The 20,946-nt window shown below is 43.6% G+C and overlaps 1 pseudogene; it reads right to left on the bottom strand.

Moving 5' to 3' along the window:
- Positions 1–20,042: 20,042 nt before the first annotated feature.
- The window catches only part of LOC121272961, a 43,824-nt pseudogene continuing 42,920 nt past the window's right edge, over positions 20,043–20,946 (bottom strand).

Genomic DNA, 20,946 nt, shown 5'->3' with positions numbered 1-20,946 from the left:
AGGAAGTAGAAGTGACCCAGGGCTAGGAGGCTCAGAATGAAATTCAGGCTATTTTTTACATTCAGCCTCTGTGGTACATTCATAGGGAAACATCTTAGTTTGATTTAGCCAAACTGGTGCAGTGAAACCGTTTTCCAAATTTTAGAATCCCTGTCAGGTAGGGATTACAATTAGCGCTATACCTCTAGAACATTTGACCTGCAGAAAATTGCTCCCAACACCATGAGAACACAAATTTGAAAGACTGCAGGTCAAGTTGGAACAAGCACATTATGAGTAAGTTTGACCTTGGGCCATTATGTAAAATGAGCAAAGGGGAAGCCACAGCCCGTTGAAAAATTTGGCACAATTTTCAAATGACCTGAAAACTGCACGGAACCCTTGAGGGATGCTCAGGGAAGCCTTGGGTTCCAGAGGACCCTGGTTGAAAAACACTGCCAGCCAGCCCTGCAAATGCAATCAAATCACTTATTTGCAGTTTTCATCCGTCATTTGTTTTCTGAGTTGTTGAATGCATATAGTTATAATTGACATTTACAGAATAACATTAAAAGATAAACAATCCAGGAAAATATTGCTAACCTTGCCACCCAACCACTCCTCAGCACACAACACCACCCCACCCCCCACTACAAAAATGTTCTTTTAAGTTAAACATACCTGCAAGAGGTTTTCTTCTAGCCTATCTGTCGAGAACCTGGGACTGGGTGCTGGAATTCCTAGTACTTACTTGTGAATCTGGCTGCGCCTGTGCATCTGTGTGACACATGTATGATTGTGTATACGTGTTTGCAATGAGAAAGCGGGACGTAACATTAATTATTTTCAGACTATTCCTGTAGAACTACAACACCTAAAGTAGACCAGGTTAGCCCACATTGCATGACAACCAGTGAGTAAAGGAGAAATTGTCTGTCTGACAAGGGGATTATGGAAGTTATGGAAGATAAACAACTCACAGATGTATTTTGATAGACCAGGTGAAGAATGACAAATAATAATGATGACGGGCTAAAAAATATTTAATTTCATTTAACATTTTTATACAACTAACAGTATTGTTCAGGATGCCCTTTTATGGGGGAGGGCATGTTCCTAAAGGGCACCCAAGTTTATGAGGCACTTTGCTGCTGATCTCAGATGCTATGATTAAAACCAATCAGTTAGCAACCCCTGGTCGATGACTACCTATTAATGTGATGATCATAGAAGATTCACCATTGGAAACCTGCAGCAAATTTCTCGTGACACCTTTTCATACACACATTTGAAAGACTGCAGGTCAAATTTGGTACAAGCCCACTATGTAATTCTGACTTTGGGTCACAATGTAAAATGAGCGGTATGGAATTGACAGCTCATTTTACAGTTCACCCTGGGCAGTGTTATGCCAACAGCTCTGGCAAGACCTACAAATCTGTAATAAAAACAGAAAATGCTGGAAATACTCAGTGGGTCTGACAGCAGCTGTGGAGAGAGAAGCGATTCAACTGGACGATCTTTCATTAGAACTAAAAAAGGTTAGAGGTGTAAGAGTTTCTGAGCAAGCGTAGAGGCTGGGAAAGGTAAGATGGGAGGAAAAAACAGAAGGGAAGGTATAGGAGCGGGTGGAAGGCAGGAGAGATTAAATGACAAAAGGGATGATGGTACAAAGCAAAAGGCGATGCTAATGGGGCAAGTAAAGAAAAAGATGGTTCTAGAGGGGTTGCAAATGGATAAAGCAGAATCATCACTGGCAGTTGTTGTCCAGAAAAGGAAACATAAATAGGGAATGGGGTAGAGTTTATATAATCTGAAATTGTTGAACAGTAAGTCCATGTGCGGTGCTTTGGCTAAGGGGGAGAAAAATTGCTTCAAGTAAATTAGGTGAATTCCAGCAAAGGGTAAACCATTCTTGCATTTAGGCAGCAACAAGACAGCAATGAAGGTCAAAAACCGCTCTCCACATCTCAGAATACACGCTAAAGAAACAAACAATTCAATTTAGGTTATATACAGAGCAAAAAGAACAGCTGGCGTGAATTTAAGGCTTTCAATCCGCCAGCATTCACAAACTGGTTAAACTTCATTCTCTGATCTCAGGATGTCCTTGACAGCCTTGTAGCGAACTGACAGCTGCTATGCTGTATATTTTGTAGTTTTAATTTGTTCTAGTAAATTTTACAGCATAACTAGAAGGTTTAGTTTCCCTTAATTAACTCATGTTCATGATGGATTTTGTAGTGAAGTGCAGATGGGTGGCAAGGTAACATCACTTTGCCTATGAACTACAGCCAGATTCACTGAAGGGTCACTGGAATAGTAATCAGGGGCAAGAACTCTGGATGATTTTCCTTCAGTTACCCAGGGTCATTCATGGACAAGTCTAGTCCCTCTTCTAACACCTGGCTTGGGTTACATTGGGTTAACTCAGCACACAGACAGCAATCAAACTTGGAACTTTCTGTTCAATAAGTCACACGCTTCCTTACGAACAAAGCTGTCAAGGGAGCTACATGGGATACAGGTTTACAATAACAAGCTGTATTTAATATAATGTCTTTTTAGTGTAATAAAACATACCAACCCACTTCACAGGAGCATTATAAAGCAAAATTTGACACTGGGCCATGTAGGGGATTTTAGGGCAGGTGGCAAAAAGTTTGGTATAAGAGTTAAGTTTAAGGGGCATCTTAAAGGAAGAAAAAAGTTAGAGAGGCAGAGAGGTTTAAGGAGCTTAGAGCCTTGCAGTTGAAGGCACATCAGCCAATTGTGGAGCCTTTAAAATCAGGGATGTTCAAGAGACGAGAATGAGAAGAGTGCAGATACCTCAGAGGATTATGCAGCTTAAAGAGATTAAAGAGCTAGGGAAGGGCAAGGCATGGAGGTATTTGGAAACAAGGATGAGAATTCTAAAATTGTTGCTGGACTAGGAGCCAATGTAGGCGAGCAAGTAAAGGGTTGATGGGTGAATGGAGCTTGGTGCGAGTTAGGACCTGGGCAACAGGTTTTTGAGTAGAATATGGAAGGCTGGCCAGGAGCAAGTTGGAATAGTCCAGTTGAGAGGTAACAAAGGCATGGATGAGGATTTCAGCAGCAGGTAATTGAGGCAGTGGCAGACTCAGGCGAGGTTACAGAGTGGAAATAGGTACACAAGCCTTTTTTTAAATTCATTTTTACTGGGTGTGGGCATCGCTGGCTAGACCAGCATTTAATGCCCATCCCTAATTGCCCTTGAGAAGATGATGGTGAACTGCCTTCTTGAACCGCTGCAGTCCATGTGGTATAGGTACACCCACAGAGCTGTTAGGAAGAGAGTTCCAGGATTTTGACCAGTGACAATGAAGGAACGGCAATATATTTCCAAGTCAGGATGGTGAGTAGCTTTGGAGAGGGACTACCAGGTGGCGATGTTCCCACAAATCTGCTGTCCTTGTCCTTCTAGATGATAGCGGTCATGGATTTGGAAGGTGCTGTCTAAGGAGCCTTAGTGAGTTTCTGCAGTGCATCTTGTAGATGGTACACACTGCTGCCACAGTTCATCAGTGGTGGAGGGAGTCAATGTCTGTGGAAGGGATGTCAATCAAGCGGGCTGCTTTGTCCCAGATGGTGTCAAGCTTCTTGAGTACTGTTGGAGCTGCACTCATCCAGGCAAGTAGGGAGTATTCCAACAAACTCCTAACTTGTGCCTTATAGATCGTGGACAGACTTTGGGGAGTCAGGAGGTAAGTTACTCACCACAGGATTCCTAGCCTCTGACCTGCTCTTGTAGCCACAGTGCTTATATGGCTAGTTCAGTTCAGTTTCTGGTCAATGGTAACCCGCAGGGTGTTGACAGTGGGGGATTTAGCGATGGTAATGCCGTTGAATCTCTTGTTGGAGATGGCCATTGCCTGGCACTTGTGTGGCACGAATGTTACTTGCCACTTGTCAGCCCAAGCCTGGCTGTCCAGGTCTTGCTGCATTTGGACATGGACTGCTTCAGTATCTAAGGAGTCACGAATGGTGCTGAACATTGTGCAATCATCCGCGAATACCCCCACTTCTGACCTTATGATGGAAGGAAGGTCATTGATGAAGCAGCTGCTTCCCTCGCGCTGAATTCCTGATCTCAACATTTCTCAATTATCCTGTTTGATTGGGACATTCGGGCACTGAATCAGAGATAGGAAAAGCACCAAAGGCCAGCAAGATTCTCAAGGCGACAAATTTATTTTCCAAGTTCTACAGGAAGTCACCCTGAATTTCTCCAGTTCAAAATAATACAGGCTGAAACATATGTTGTCATACTGCTATGGGGCATCAAACTGCTCCTAATCCAACAACCTTACTCAGAGAGGTCACAAGAATGGCTAACCCAATAAATGGAATATCTCACCTTGGTGCAGTGAAAGGTTCAATTCTAACGTTGGGGCTTGGGAAGAATTTTCTATCCAAACCCCACCTCTTCTGAAGGTAGGAGCTGATGCTGAGTCACAGATCCACTCGGAGCAATAGCCCTCCTATACTTGAGACTTGCCAGCAAGTGGCAGCAGGCTCTTCAAAAGCTGAACTCAATCACGTCCTCAACCAATGTTCACCCACATGCTTTCAGCAGGGGTCACTAGATATAGATCAGAAATATGAACCATACCTGAGTTTTTCCCCTCTCGTGGCCATTTACGTGAACATTAATGACCCAAGTAACAACTTGAATGAGTTAAGCCAGTACAGTACAGACAAAGAACTCAATCTGGCAACTTCCTGGTTTGTGTAACATTATGTGATGCACTTACACATTGAGAATCAGGGTCATAATGATATTCCTGTCATGGTAAACAACCACAAAGCCCTCTGTAACCTTCTGCAAACTAGACTAGTGGCATAAAGATTTCACATTTCATTGAACACCTCCATTATGTTAGTTTTGCTAACATTGCCTGGGAACAGTCGTAGCAAAAAAGTAAAACTGCAGCCTATTAAAAATAATACACAAGTCTTGCTTGTCCATTCTCTGGCTATGGACACCATTGGATGACCCAAAGAAATAGGATAATAATAGGCTCTGACAGCCTAGCATTAATTGGTTACATCTCTGAATTCCCTGCATAATCCTGGTGTTAATTGGCTAAATCCCCACTGTGGTGTATTATCATCTGCAGGGACTGAACACACAGCATAAAAAAGATAGAGAAGTGCTGGGTTATCAGAATTTTTCAATTATTCTGATCTAAATTGCACAAAGCAAACCTGATTACAGAGCACCTCTTTGTCCTCGTTAGATTTCAACCTATTCTCTTTTTATCCACGTTTTAAGCTCTTGGAAGTGGAAACCTGCACGAGTTGGGCAATTCTTTTATTCGGCTGTTTTTTCTGTATCATAGAATCGTGGAAGTTTACAGGACAAAAAAGGGGGCCATTTGGCCCGTCGTGTCAGTGCTGGCTGAAAAACAGCTATCCAGCATAATCCCACTTTTCAACTCTTGATTAATAGCCTTGTAGGTTATGGCACTTCAAGGGATTTTTGAATTCAGTAAGTGTTTCTACCTCTACCCAAAGCAACGTGTTAAATTTCTTTTTAAATCTATTTCCCAAAAGTGGAATTCCATTAATGCCTGCTTTACATTACAGGGGTGCCTCCAACAAAAAAAGCACTGGCTGAGGTGAACCATTTACCATAAACGATATGATGCTAGTGACACTTCTCCGAGTGCATCTGACAATAAATCACCCACAAAAAGGAATTAAAAGAACAAAGTAAAACTATCTGCATGCCTGTCAACCGACAGCTTCCTGAAAATCTTATGTCCAAATAAGGGGGGGGGGGTGCTTACAATTCAAAATGAGGATGATCTGGTGTTTTCATTGATTGATTATCAACATGGTCAACAAGCTGCCAGTTCACACCAAAAGGCAGAGCCCTCTATTTCGAACTGCAACTTAAAAAGACCTATTAGAGAAACAGGGAGCCAGGAAATGTGGATCAAGGGTCTAAGGCTCCGAATTACAGGCCGATTACAGTGAGGTCGAGCCAAGAGAAGGTGATGTTTAAGACCAACCAAAGAAAATAAATATTTCCAAGAGCACACCTCTGCAGCTCATATGTTTACCATGGGTCAAGCAGATTGTTAGAAGGCAACAAGCATGATGGGACAATCAGATAGCCAGAAGGAAACTCAAACTCAATGGGGTGAATTGTATCACCATCCCCACACCCCCCAATTCCACGTAAGCATATTTGAAGGCGGGGGTGTTTGCAAAATAAAACGGCTGGCCTGCCCACCGCTTCCCAACCACCCCCAACCTGTCTCCCATATTACAGTGGGCAGCTAAGATTTAGGCAGCCAGCCCATTGGCCTATTGAGACCTATAAGTTGACAATTAATGGTCACTTAAGGATCACATTCTGCCTTTGCCAGTATGATACGTATGTCAGAGAAGGTGAAAGCAAAGTAGGCAGCCGGCAACTTTCACTGCATGGGCTGCTGTTGGGCAGGGAGGGGGGGTTGCTTCCTTTTGGGGGTTCCCTGTGCCCAGTGGAAGCACCCCCACCCCAAGATCATACTCTCTTTAAGCTTCCCCCCACCCCCATCTACATGGTCACCATCTACAGGGCACAAGTCGATACTCCATTTGACTGAATTAGTGCAGACCAACAACATTCAAGGTGCTCGACACCACCCAGGACAAAGTAGGCCACTTGATTGGCACCCCATCCATGGCCTTAAACATTCACTTCTTCCATTACCGACACATTATGGCAGCAAGTGTGTATTATATACAAGGTGCACTGCAGCAACTTTTCAAGGGTCCTTCAACAGTGTCTTCCAAAGCTGCAACCTCTACCACCCAGAGGGACAAAGGCAACAGATGCATGGCAACACCACCATCCACAAGTTACCTTCTCCCTTCCCTCCCCTCCCCCAACAAGCCTCACAGCTTAATGGAAGTGTATATTGGTATTCCTTCACTATTGTGTGGTAAAATTCCCTTCCTAACGACACTGTGAGTGTACCTATGCCTCATGGACAGCAGAGGTTCAAGAAGGCGCCTCACTACCACCTTCTCAAAGGCAATTAGAGAAGGGCAATAAATGCTGGCCTGGCCAGCGACATTCCCATCCTATAAAAAGGATAAAAAAAAGAAATACAGGTAAGGCTGGGATCGAGAGCTCATTGTTGCATCGCTCAGGATACATTTCAAAATGCTTCACATACTAAATTCACAAAATAAGCTTTAGTTTTATCACACTACAACACATCAAGTCATCCAGCTAAGCTGATCTTCTCAATACTATTTATTTCCAACCAAAATTATAATTGCGCCAGCATTGTAATCTTGCTTGAAGGCAAGGTATATGTTCATTTAAGGGATCCCTGCTGTACTGGTGTTTAAAACTATCTGGGAATAATCCTTGTTTGAGAGGAAAGATGTTTAAAATATTGGTATTGCCAGCAAGCCATGACATTATTAAAATAAATGGGAGCTACAGGAACATGATGCACTCTTGATCAGTACCCCTGCCATTGAACTCAATAGCCACCTCCTCCACCATTGGCGCAGGGTGTGGCTGCATTATGTACTATCTACAGAATGCACTCTTAACGACTTACCAAGGTTACGGCTACAGGATCTCCCTCCCCGCGACCTCTACCACCAAGAAGGACAAGAGCAGTAATGTTATGGGAACACCGTAACCTCCAAGGCACGTGTTACCCCAATTCGGACATATATCAACATTCCTGCGTTGTCGCTGAGTCAATATCCTGGGTGTTTCCTAGTTAACACATTGTGAAAATACCATCGCCACAGGGACAACAGCAGTTCAAGCAGGAATACCACCACCACTTTCTGAGGGCAACTGAGAAAAGGGAATAAATATTGTCCAAGTCATAAACCTATCAATAACAAAAGAAAGCACTAAAGACATCTACTTGCAGAAACCTAGTTCTACAGCATTACACCACTGTTCCAACAAAATTCTAAATATCCCTCTTCCTAGTTATTTCTGAAATATTTACCAATCAAACCTTACCCAGAAAACTAAAGGTAATCAATAGCAAAAAGAACCTTATCACATGTAAGCAATAATGAATCTGTCAGATCCTTACAGCATCTTTTCAAATACTAGTGAGCACATGAACAACAACTTCACTAAGGGTCACAGCTTCAATTCCTTCATGCTGCTGAGTTCCTGACCCCAACCTTGTGATTAGGGGGACTCACAAAGCGGATCCCAGTTTCTTACCTCAGTGGAGCAGGGAGAATTGAGAAGAATACTAGCCCTAGTTCCCCTGTCATCACTCTGCATCAACATGTGATTCAGTGTGGAAGCGTGTTGGGTCCTGCTACGTGCTGTGATACATAAGGTTCAGTGCAAGATCCATTTACCCGCTGAATTTAGACTTCATAAGGTATCAAGCATCTTGACCTGAACCACAATTCCTGCACTTGGTTTTCAAATCCTTCCACGGCCTCGCTCTTCTCTATCTTTGTAAATTCCTTCAGCCCTGCAATGCCCTGAGCTCCACCAATTCTGGCTTCTTGGGCATCTCTGATTTTAATCATTCCACCACTGGTAGCTCTGCCTTCAGCTGCCTGGGCTCTAAAGCTATGAAATTCCTTCCCCAGGCCCTTCCACTTCTCTCTCTCCTTCTGTAAGAAGTTCCTTAAAACCTACCTCTTTGACCAACCTTCAGGTGATCTGCCCTAACATGTGGCTCAGTATCAAATTGTGTTCCATAACACTCCTGTGAAGTGTCGTCAGATATTTTATTACATAAAAAGCATCACGTAAGTGCAAGTTTTTGTTGAGTTACCTTTGCATCATATTATGTGCACCAATCAAATTTGAAACCACAGCTTAAGTATGTAAAAACGCCCCAAGCTGCCAAGTATTTCAACTATAACACAGCACAAAATAGGATGGCAAAAGGAAATAAAGTTAGCAGCCTCAATAATTGCTTCTGAACAGCGAACAATGGTCCTTTTTATTTAGATCAGCTTACTCTGAGGTCAATGTGAGGGAAGAAAAATGCAAACAAAAAAAGGGATACCTGTACAGAAAGAAATGTTTACAAACTAGTGACAAAACAGCACTAACAAGTGGGTTATAGGAAAGCATTTGAAATTTTCAAATTATATTTAAGCCAACAATGAAGAAACATGCAGCAGAGGGAGATGCTATACCGTGCATCTCGAGACACTGATTCAACAACACATTGTAAACTGTACAGCAGAATGGTAATGACCTGCTCAGCAGGTAGCATTGGCTTTTACTTTTTACTTATTTGCGACATTATTCATTCAGTGTCAAACTGATTTATTGGTATATTTTAGTTGTTTTGGTAAAAGAGTATCCTTTCTTTTAATAACATCTCTTCTCAATTGCCAAAGACTATTTTTATAATGAGCCTGGGCTTGTAGCCTACTCTCAGCACTCTGCCAAAGCTACTCTTTAACCAGCTGAAACTGATGGCTAGCTTGCTGAGTTTCCCTCCTTACGTGTAAAATGGCATCTGACCTCAAGTTGCCGACTGTCTTTATGTCACACGGGTTAAATCAGAAACCTGCCATGGGGAATTACTTTGGAAATTCATGTCACGCTTCAAATTACTACAATTATAGCTGTCAGATAACTCTGTACACCTACAGCCTGCATCACTCTGCACAACAAACCCCTGCAATGCAAGGTCATTCCGTATCTCAACATCTTGGGTCGGTCTCTGTACACCAGTGCTCTGAAACCACCAGGAGACCTTGAACACATCTCGTGGATTTTGTAATCTAATCAAATTCATTTTTATTTCAGCAGCTGTCTCAATCACCTAGAATGATTAACATTTGCCTTAGTCTTTAAGACTATCATTACCACTCCCCTTGTCTTGTGTTCATGACATCTGTGTCATTTAATCTCTCCTGAGCTCCAACCTATCCCTGACCTTCTATTTTGCTTCACCTACTCCACCCCTCTCTTTAACAGCATGAAACCCATCACATTTCTACCTCCCTTCAACTCTAAAGGCGAGTCATACAGACTTGAAACATTAACTGTTTCTCTCTCCACAGACGCTGTCAGGCAAGCTGAGTTTTTCCAGCATTTCCTGTTTCTTTTCAGATTTCCAGCATCCACAGAATTTTGCTTTCATGTTAGAATGATAGCAGAATAAATCTTAAATTGTCCATTTAACAAGTTGTATTGCAATAAAAGGCACATCCTTCAGCATCAAGCAGCCTCAGATCTCCAGTACTAGGTCTCCAAGCTTGTCTTTTACTGGAATTGATTTACTACTCCTAATCTTGACTGGCACTCAAAGTGTGATACACGCAAAAGAGAGGTTTCAATGGTTTCTAGATGAGCCGCTAGTGCATACTTTTGGGGTATGTGGGGGAGAGGAAATTTCCCAACAGGGAGATCAATCCATACTGAAAGTATCCATTCCATCAGACAATGAAGGGCAGTCCTGATACCATGCATGGGAGAAAGACATGCTCCATGCCATCTCATGCTCAAGGCTGACAAATGGCAGCAGAAATTAGGTCATGAAAAGAGAAAATTGATACTATGAAATGAGGTTTTGCACCATCAAATGAAATAGGTTAGGTTCTTTTGCTTACAGTTTCACACTGGGGAATGCAACACATCATTTCGTGTGTCCAACATCAAACATTTCCATGGGCACAATCCGTAGGACTGGGTGAGAAGAACATGCTTTCTCTCTTTCCCATCCCCACCTATTTAGTATGTAATATGGAAGGTGGACATCCCTCTTTCCTCCCAGTTTCAAACTGCAGAACCGCCCCTAAAATTTCCCTCACTTTCTCAGACATGATAATCTCAGTCTAAGGTAAGGGCCAAGTTCTCTCTATTGCACCCTAACAATGTTCCCTAGCACCAACGAGAGATGAGTACCCAGTACTTATAAGGGACTGGATTAAGACTACCCAAATGTACAGACAAGCAGCCAACAGAGGAGAATTAATCCCAGAAATAAAACAAAAATTGCATTTTCAAGGCACAGAAACATGGGAAGCATGAACACCCTTGTACTATAAGAATTCAACTTGCGCATGGTTTTATTTCCCAGTATTCAGTTACTTTGCTCCAATGTCTGACATCACTATCTGTCATTCCTGCCCCTTCACTGACATAATCCCGGCTCCATACGAATTAAGAGCAGGGGTAGGCCATTCAGCCCCTCGAGCCTGCTCCATCATTCAATAAGATCATGGCTGATCAGATTGTGGCCTCAACTCCACATTCCACCTACCAGCAATAACCTTTGGCTCCCTTGATAGTCACACACAGTGTGACATTCCACAACATTAGAAGGTGCAGTTAATTTTGTTTCATTTTAATAAAACTAGAGCTACAGGGCACATTTTACTAAGCATGCTCCCAGTAATAGATGGAAAACCATGGGGTGGATGTCCGTAACTTGCCAAAGCTCCATTCTGTACACATACATTATTAATATTTACTCATATATTTTATAACAGGTTTAAGGCAGCAATTAAATCTGAAGGTTGTCAGGTTTCATTTCCACGGTTTACAAGCTGGTGCACAGCTTGGCCCAGCTACTGGCACTCTTGCCTCTGTGTCTGGAGGATATGTTTGAAACTTGGGGCAGAATTTTACGCTTGGTGTGCGGGTGCATGCCTGACACAGCCAAGCGTAAAATGATGCGCGATGACGTTGGGCATGCGTCCCAACGTCATCGCGCACTCACGTGAAATTTCGTTCGGCGGGCGCGAGCTGGAGTCAGCTGCGCACCCGCCAATAATTAAAAGGCCTATTAAGGCCATTAACAAGCTAATTAAATTCAATTCTACGCTGCCCGTCCAACCTAACGGTTGGCTGGCAGGCAAAAAGGCCAAGCGGCCTTTACATTTTTTAGGAAACCTCATCCACGAGCAGGATGAGGTTTCCTTAAGCATATAAACATTAAATAAAAACTTTATTTTGGAATTAAAAACATGCCCCATCTCATGTGACAGAGTCACAGGAGGGGACATGTTTTATTAAATTTTTTACTGTCTTTATTAATTTTTTATAAAAGCACTTCAATCTCCGAGGAAGCTCCATGCCTCAGAGAGATTGAAGCGCTCTTTCTCATGCATGCGTGAACTGTGCGCTAGGCCCGGCTCTCCCTCCTCCCCCTACCTGCACAGGCAGTGCTCAGCACTGCCGCTTGCGATCCACGCAGGGTGGGCCTTAATTGGCTCGCCCGTGTGAAATCGCGGAATGGAGTCGATAGCAGGTGGCAGTCGGCTACCCGACCACCCCCGACAAGGGCAAAATCCTTCCCATGGTGTAAAACTTGAGCACACAACCTGAGCTCAATGTTGAATGGCTACTACACTATCAGAGATATCAGTTTTCAAATGCCAAGTTGAAGTAATACCTCTAGTAGCTGCAGATATGAGATGGTTTTATGGAAAGAAGAGCAGGGAGGTGTCGTATGAATATACATATGGCCCATCAAGCCCACGCATGGTGCATCCGAAGTACACCACCCAAGAGACAGGGTGGGATTTTCATTGGGATTCTCCGTAAGCTGGAGAGCCTGCCAAAATCCCGGGAGCACCTATAAGATTTTTAGCATCAACAGGTTAATGAGCTACTTAACCTCCTGGGACTACCACTTGCATGAGCAAGTTAGAAGTGTCAAGCTGAGCATCAATACCATTTCTCCTGGCAAGACGTGATCAGAGAGCTTGGCATATCGATCAGAGGACACCAAGAGCACTGAACCAGGACTTGCAATGACCACTTTGTGAAGACAAGAGCATTAGCCTGAAAAGCTGCAGCGCAAGGTGACGTTTCCCTTCAGCTTCCCCTGAAAGATACCAGCCACTCTCCAGTAGAGACAGACATATGTGGCAATAAGTTTCAACAGCTTTTTCAAGCAACTGGGCCTGGGAAACCAAGTCCAATCCAGCCGCCATTATTCATTCGCCCACTTTTTAGAAGGAGTCAGAGTTTAGTAAATGCAGAACTGCAACAATGGTTGATTTCCTCCTCTAGGGCACTGAAAGCCATCTTAGCATCATATTCTAATACTAAACCTAAGTAATTAATTTATTTTCGCCCTCACTTTCACACACTGGGTGATCCAAAATAAGTAAATACCCTTTGTGTCATGCTCTGTACTTTTCTATCCAATGGCTAAGTCGAGCGAATACTTAAAAATGCTAAACTTTGAGTTCTGATCGAGAAATTCAAATTATTTATTCCCAGTCAAATTCTGCACTGCACTGAATATTGATATCATTGACACACATAACAGCAAAGAAATGCAATAGGACCAGGAGGCCATTTAGCCCTCGAGGCTGTTCCGCCATTCAATGAGATCATGGCTGATAATGTGACCTAACACCATACAGCTGCCTCAGCTCCATATCCCTTCATACCTTTGGATAACAGAAATCTATCAATCTCAGATTTAAAATCAACAAATCTTAACTACAGAGGGGGATTTTTCTTTGTTTGAATGAGACATCAACGCCTTCACTTTACAACAAGCACATGTCATTTACTGCTGTCACAGCACAGCAAATTATTTTCTGGTGGTTACATCCAGTCCTGAATATTGATGATGCCCCAGCTGATGCTAATGGATCTTGTACTGAAAGAAATGAGCTATCCAATTACCAGTCTAATGCCCAGCACTGTAAATAGCCTCGTAAATTCTGCAGGACACAGAGGTCCAGCATTAGAAATTCTACCGGTTAAGTAGTGTTACTCGAACTGCAGCAGCCCTTTCCTTGCCTCCTCCCTCACCCCTGAAGGCTGCAAACCATTCCAGTTCGAAAGGTAGCAGCCACTCTCCAGTAGAGATAGACATATGTGACAGTAAGTTTTTGGCAGCTTTTTCAAGTTATTAGGACAGGTCAACCGGGTTCAATCCAGCCACTATTATCAATTCGCCCACTTTTTAGAAGGGGTCAGAGTTTAGTAAATGCAGAACAGCAACAATGGTTGATTTCCTCCACTAGGACACTGAAAGCCATCTTAGCATCCCAGGTGCTAACCAGGCAAAACTCAGGTACTGACTGTTCTGCTCTGTGCTTCTCAGTTTGCCAGGTACTTCTCAGTTATCCAGGTACTGACTGTGTTTTGCTCTGTACTTCCCAGTTTGCCAGGTACTGACTCTGTTCTGCTCTGTACTTCTCAGTTATCCAGGTATTGACTCTGTTCTGCTCTGTACTTCTCAGTTATCCAGGTATTGACTCTGTTCTGCTCTGTACTTCTCAGTTTGCTAGGTACTGACTCTGTTCTCCTCTGTACATCAGGTTGCTAGTACTGACTTTTCTGCTTTGTACTTCTGTTTGCCAGGTACTGACTCTGTTCTCCTCTGTACTTCTCAGTTATCCAGCTACTGACTCTGTTCTGCTCTGTACTTCCCAGTTTGCCAGGTACTGACTCCGTTCTACTCTGTACTTCTCAGTTTGCCAGGTACTGACTCTGTTCTGCTCTGTACTTCTCAGTTTGCCAGGTACTGACTCTGTTCTGCTCTGTACTTCTCAGTTATCCAGGTACTGGCTGTGTTCTGCCATGTACTTCTCAGTTTGCCAGGTACTGATTGCTCTGCTCTGTACTTCTCAGTTATCCAGGTATTGACTCTGTTCTGCTCTGTACTTCTCAGTTTGCTCTTTTCTTTTTTTCAGTAACTAGAAAGAAATAGATCACAACCTTGTACATCATCTTTGATATTAAAATACATTTTTCACCTCAATCTTATTATCCCTCATTGTGCCTGACAGAAGAATTAACGTTTGGTCCTCATTTCCCAACATATAAGGCAGAACGTTCTGCCTTCTGGGCGAGCGGGCCCAACCCAATCTCTGGCGGACGGGGAGCTAATCCCCGCCGGAGAAGCAGGCCCCACCACCATTTTAAGTGGGCAGCCAATTAAGGCCCGCCCAGCGTGACGTCCGGTGGGAAGCGCTATGCGCATCCTGTGCGGGCGGGGCTGGGGGATTCCCCAAATGCGAGACTGTGCTCTTTCCCGCATGCGCACGAAAGAGTGCACATCTTCCTGAGGCTAAGTGCTGCCTCAGGGAGATCGCTTACACTTTTAAAAACATTAAAAATAGAAAAAAAAATCTTTAACATGTCCCCCTCATGGGACATGTTCATAAATTTCTCTAACACTTTATTAAACTTTTTAAATCCCTACATGAAACCTCATTCCCGCCGGTGGATGAGGTTTCATGTTTTTTCTATTCCCTGCCAGGGGTCCTGGCCTGCGCACCAACCTTAATTGTTTTAATGATCCTGTCAATGGCCTGATTTTGCTGCGGGCAGGGGGGGGGATCTCTGAGTCCAGGCCTTCCCTCTTTCGCGCATGCGCACAGAAGAGCGCAGAAATCTCTCGAGGCACCTCTGTGCCTCGGGGAGATCAGTTAGATATTTGAAAATTTAAATAAAGAAATAAAAAACTTAAAACATGTCCCCTCATGTGACAGTGTCACTGAATTTTTTAAATAATTTTTATTGAATTTTAAAACACTTTATGAAACCTCATCCTGCCCATGGATGAGGTTTCATGTAAAATGCAAAGGCCGCCTCGGCTCTTCGCCTGCCCGCCAACATTAAGATTGGACGGGCAGCTCATTTAACTGTTTTAATTAGTTTTTAACAGGCTTTAGTAGGGCCTGCCGAACTGAAAATCTAAATGATGCGCGGTGACGTCGGGATACACACCCAGCGTCACCACGCGTCATTTTACGTGTCAGCGAGCAGGCCCCGGCCCCGCCCGGAAAATTCTTCCCGTTATTACCTGAGTGGTAAAGTAATTCATTGAACTGGTAGGTTCACCATGTGAGAGCGGGTTCAAGTTTCCCATTATGGGGAGTTTCCAATGTTGTCCACGCTGTCACAGAAGATGTCAAGTGGAGCCAGACGTCACCCCAAAGAGAGAGAGAATGAGAGAGAAGAGAGAAATTGGCTAGAGCGTCACCCAAGCCATTCTTACACACCTTCTCAATGGAAATTAGGGATGGGCAACAAATGCTGGCCTAGCCAGAGACACCCACATCTCATGAAAAAAAAATTAAAAAACAACAAGCTATCTTATTGACAGAGGCCGAAGAAAAAAATAACTCACTCACCTTCTCAGCCAGGAAACCAGAGGATTAAGAGAAATAGGAACATGGAAATGGAGTCAGGCCAGAAAGGGGAAAAGTATAATCAAATTGACATCCTATAGCTTTTGCACCTCTCTGTAATTTCTCTGAAAATTTACTCCACAATACTTTTGCCACTATTTGGTCACCTATAGAATACATCCAGCAGTGTAATGGTAGCACTATTATTTCTTAACTTGACCAAATAGATTCTGTCCTTCATCCTTGTCTAGGATATACACTCTCAATGTTCAAAAGGCAACATCATTTTTTTTTGCAGCTGGGACTGGATTTTCTAACCCTATGATAATTTATAACTTTAGTCAAGTTTGTTATAGACTACTGATTTGCAGTTGTTATACCGCTAATGGAGGAATGGGCTATTCAAGAGCATTACTATACCACAGACAACAATGGAGTGAGCCAAAACAGAATCAGGCCTAAGGCAGCAATGAAATCATTCACACTTGACAGGTTGGGCACTTTGCACTGGAAAGAGACAATGCATATCTTGGAATACAGAATAAATGGCACACAAAGCAAATGCAGATTTCAGTTTTCGCTACCCTCCTCGAATAGCACCAGCATACCACTGTTAGCCCCGGGACAGTTTAATGCTGGAAGAATGCATGTTATAAAATCATTTGTTAGCATATATTCACAGTTCAACCTAGTTTTTAATCATTATCTATTCAAAAATATATGAAGGATTTTAAAAATCGCATCTGGAACCCTCTGAATTCATGGCATTTTCATTTTTTGATACTAAAACTGCAATGAACAAAATAATCTGATCTGTCATAACATGGGGATTAGATGTTGAGCCTTTTCATTTTAATTTAAAGATTAGAACTGAAAGACATCTGGTTGCTTATGTCTCTTTACTGTAAGGTAGCATATGTTTTATTTAGCAGGTCTGAACTCTTGTCCACCATCACATGAATATTCAGATACTGATTAGTCAACACAAAAGGCATACGCTTCTAAACATCAGCTGTGCTCTATCTACCCATCCCAGCATTTATTTTCTGTAACTGTCAAGCATGGGGCATTTTTTTTTAAATCTTGGTTTGTATTCTCTCGAGTTTAGATGGTTGAGGGGTGTTCTAATCGAGGTTTTTGAAATGATAAAGGGATTCAATAAGCTAGATACAGAGAAACAATATCCTCTGGTGGCAGGAAGCACAGGACAAAGGGATGTGAGGTGTACAAAACTGTGAGGGGCTGGAGAGAGTGGATGGGAAGGGCCTATCTACTTAAGCATAGAGGTCAGTGACTAGGGGGCATAGATTTAAAGTGATTGGTAGAAAGACTAAAAACATGCCCAACATCGCCCTCATACTGATGGCCACCTTTATGTGCGGCTGCATCAAGCTATGTGTAGACCCTCAGTACGCAAACACCAAATGTCACTACATGCTGAGGTTCTACCTGTCCCAGGTGTTGTGAAGGATGGGTCTGGCCACGCTGCCGCGGAACGATCCAAGTAGTTGGACTGTGCTGTACCACCTGTCCCTTATGGAAAAATTTATGCAGAGAAACACCTTTGACCACAAGTGCAACAGGCAGTGGTCAGCAGGTAACGTCTTAGAAGCCCTGCGGGAAAAGGAGAGGGTGGATCCTGTGGGATGGTTCCCCGAGCAGACTGTCAAAGTCATTTGGTAGAATGCCTCATCGCCAGAACTTTCCAACAAGCACAAAGATGTAGCTTGGCTGGTGATGAGAAAGGCCCTCCCCGTCAGATCCTTCCAACACGCCAGGAGTCTCATCCCCTCTGCACGTTGCCCTCGAGGTGGCTGTGGTGAGGACGAGACCATTGTTCACCTCCTTGTGGATTGTGCCTTTGCAAAGAAGATCTGGAGAGAAATGCAGTGGTTTCTGTCGAGGTTCATCTCGAGCAGTTCTGTGACACAGGACTCTGTGCTCTACGGGCTGTTCCCAGGGACACACACCGAGACAAACATCAACTGCAGCTGGAGGATCATCAACTCGGTGAAAGACGCTCTTTGGTCTGCCTGAAACCTGTTGGTCTTCCAGCACAAAGAGTTGTCCCCGACCGAGCATTGCAGTCTTGGCACATTCCAAGGTCCAGGACTATGTACTAAGGGACGCACTAAAGCTTGGGGCAGCCGCCGCAAAGGCGTAATGGAGAAAGGTTGCTGTCTAAGACCTTTCTGCCATAGTGCACCGAGAGGCTGGGAACTGTTTAGAGCCCCTCGGGCTGTACAGCTCACAATGAATGTATGCATTGAATACTAATTGTATTGAAGCACCTCAGAGTGCAACAAGATGTATATTGATAACTCCAATATCATTGTCTGATTTTCTGTAAAGACCATATTGAAATGATTGTAATATTCATTGATTGCATTGATGCACCTTGTGATCCATGTGTAAAAGTTGAATCTGATTGTACTTTTCGTGATGGCGATTTTGAAATGCTTTGTAAAGTTCTTCCAGATATTTTATGAATAAAGTATATTTTTCAAAAAAAAAGATTGGTAGAAAGATTAGAGGAGAGATGAGGAAACATTTTTTCACCCAGAGGGATGTGGGGGTCTGGAACTCACTGCCCGAAAGGGCAGTAGAGACAGGACCCCTCAACTCATTTAAAAGGTGTCTGGGTATGCTGGAAAGTGGGATTAGACTGGGTGGCTTATTTTTCAGCTGGCACATTCATGATGGGCTCAGTGACCTCTTTTTGCGCTGTAAACTTTCCATGATTCTAACCTTAAAATTAGGGCTAGGTCATTTGCCTATGAAAGCACTTTTTCATACAAAGGTCATAAAAATCTCAAACTTGCTCCCTGAAAACATTGTGGATGCTGAAGTGCAAATCAAAGTCATAGTCGAACTGAATCACTGAATTCACATAATCACAGAATTGTTACAGCATAGAAGGAGGCCATTCAGCCCGTCATGTCTGCATCACCTCTCCAAATGAAAAACTCAATGCCATTCCCCCTGGAATGCCTTGAATGCGCATGACCACGCTCATTCTTTCTTTTCAGTTAATAATCCAATTACTTCTTGAATGCCCTGTGCTTCCAACACACTATTAGGCAGCGCATTCCAGATCTTAACCACTCGCTGCAAGAACAAGTTTCTCCTCATGTTGCCATTTGCTTCTTTTGCCAATTGCCTTAAATCTGTGTCCTCTGGTTCTCAATCCGTCCACCAGTGGGAACAGCATTTCCAGGCCCCTCATGATTTTCAATACCTCTATCAAATCTCCTGACAATCTTTTCTTCCCTAAGGAGAACAGTCCCAACATCTCCAATCTATCCAAGTAACCGACATTCCTCATCCCTGGAACCATTCTCATGAATGTTTTCTGCAGCCTCTTCAATGCTTGAATGTCAGAAAAAGCTCAAGGCGGCAAATGGCCTACTTCGTTCAAACGTAATCCATGTGGTTCAGGTCTCAAAATCAATGGCACTATTCCAAGGTGATCAAAGAGTTCTCCTGATATCTTGGCTAAGGTTTCTCTCCCAACCCAATACCAACAAAAGCGGATTAACTGATCATTCATCTCATCGCTGCCTGTTCAACATTACTGGTGTAGAAAGGCTGCTGGGTTTACTTAAAACATTCACTGCATTTGAAACAGTAATTCATTGTATGTGAGGCACTTGGAGGTATTTTGATGTGGAAGGTGTATTATCATTGCACAATTTTTTTTTATAAGTAACTGGGGAGTTTCGCTGTTACTTGTACTTGATATGGCAGAAGCACACAAGGCCTTGCCATTTTTTCATCATGTGCTGGCAGCTAAGTTGTGTGAATGAGGGCCTTTCTTTCACTGAAACTCAAGACCTAGTTTTGTTGACTTCAAAGGTATCTGCAGCTGGTAGTCACCAGGTGCAAGCCCAACATCTAGTCAGCAACAACAGGCAAAAGACTCTCAGCTACATCTGAGAAGGGTGCTACAGACTTAATGTGCATAATTATTGCTAGCCAGATCTTTTTCTGATCTCGCCCCTTCCGGCATAAACCTTGCTGGGGTGGCCGGTTTTCTTGGGAAGCAGCACAGCCTGGATGTTGGGCAGAACCCCATCCTGGGCTATGGCGACCCCTCCCAGCAGCTTGTTGAGCTCCTCGGTGTTGCGGATGGTGAGCTGCAGGTGGCGGGGGGGTGATGCGGGTCTTCTTGTTGTCCCGGGCCGCGTTGCCGGCCAGCTCGAGGATCTCAGCCATCAGATACTCGAGGACAGCAGCCAGGTAGACAGGGGCTCCGGCCCCGACATGCTCAGCATAGTGACCCTTGCACAGCAGCCGGTGGATACGGCCAACGGGGAACTGGAGACCAGCTCTGGAGGAGCGAGTCTTGGCCTTGGCGCACCCTTTGCCTCCGGTAGAAATTGTTGAAAATATGCAGCAAGCTCAACAGCATAATAAAAGAAAAAGTATAGAGGCACCCTTTTAAGTGTACGCCATTAAACCTTTTTAAATTTGTTCTTCCATAGAATAGAGGTGTTGCTGGCAGCACTAGCATATGTTGCCAATCCCTAATTGGCTTTGAACTGAATGGCTTGGTAGACTATTTCAGAGAGCAGTTAAGAGTCACCTACACTGCTGTGGGTATCAAGTCACATGTAAGCCAGGCCAGGTGAGCATTAGTGAAGCAGATGGATTTTTACGACAATCGATGCTAGTTGTCATGGCCGTCATTACTAAGACTGGCTTTCAATTCAATCAGGTTATTTTTAATTGAATTTAAATTTCACCAGTTGTGGGATTTGAATCTGTGCCCCCAGAACATTAGCCTGAATCGCTGGATTGCTAGCCCAGTGACATTCCCATTACGCCGCTGTTTCCCCCAACCTGAGCAAAATGGCACTAAACGAAGAAGGGAGG

This window comes from Carcharodon carcharias, chromosome 37 (genome assembly GCF_017639515.1).
Source record: "Carcharodon carcharias isolate sCarCar2 chromosome 37, sCarCar2.pri, whole genome shotgun sequence".
NCBI lineage: Eukaryota > Metazoa > Chordata > Chondrichthyes > Lamniformes > Lamnidae > Carcharodon > Carcharodon carcharias.
Note: the sequence above shows the minus strand (reverse complement) of the source record. Positions and strands in the feature narration are given on the sequence as shown.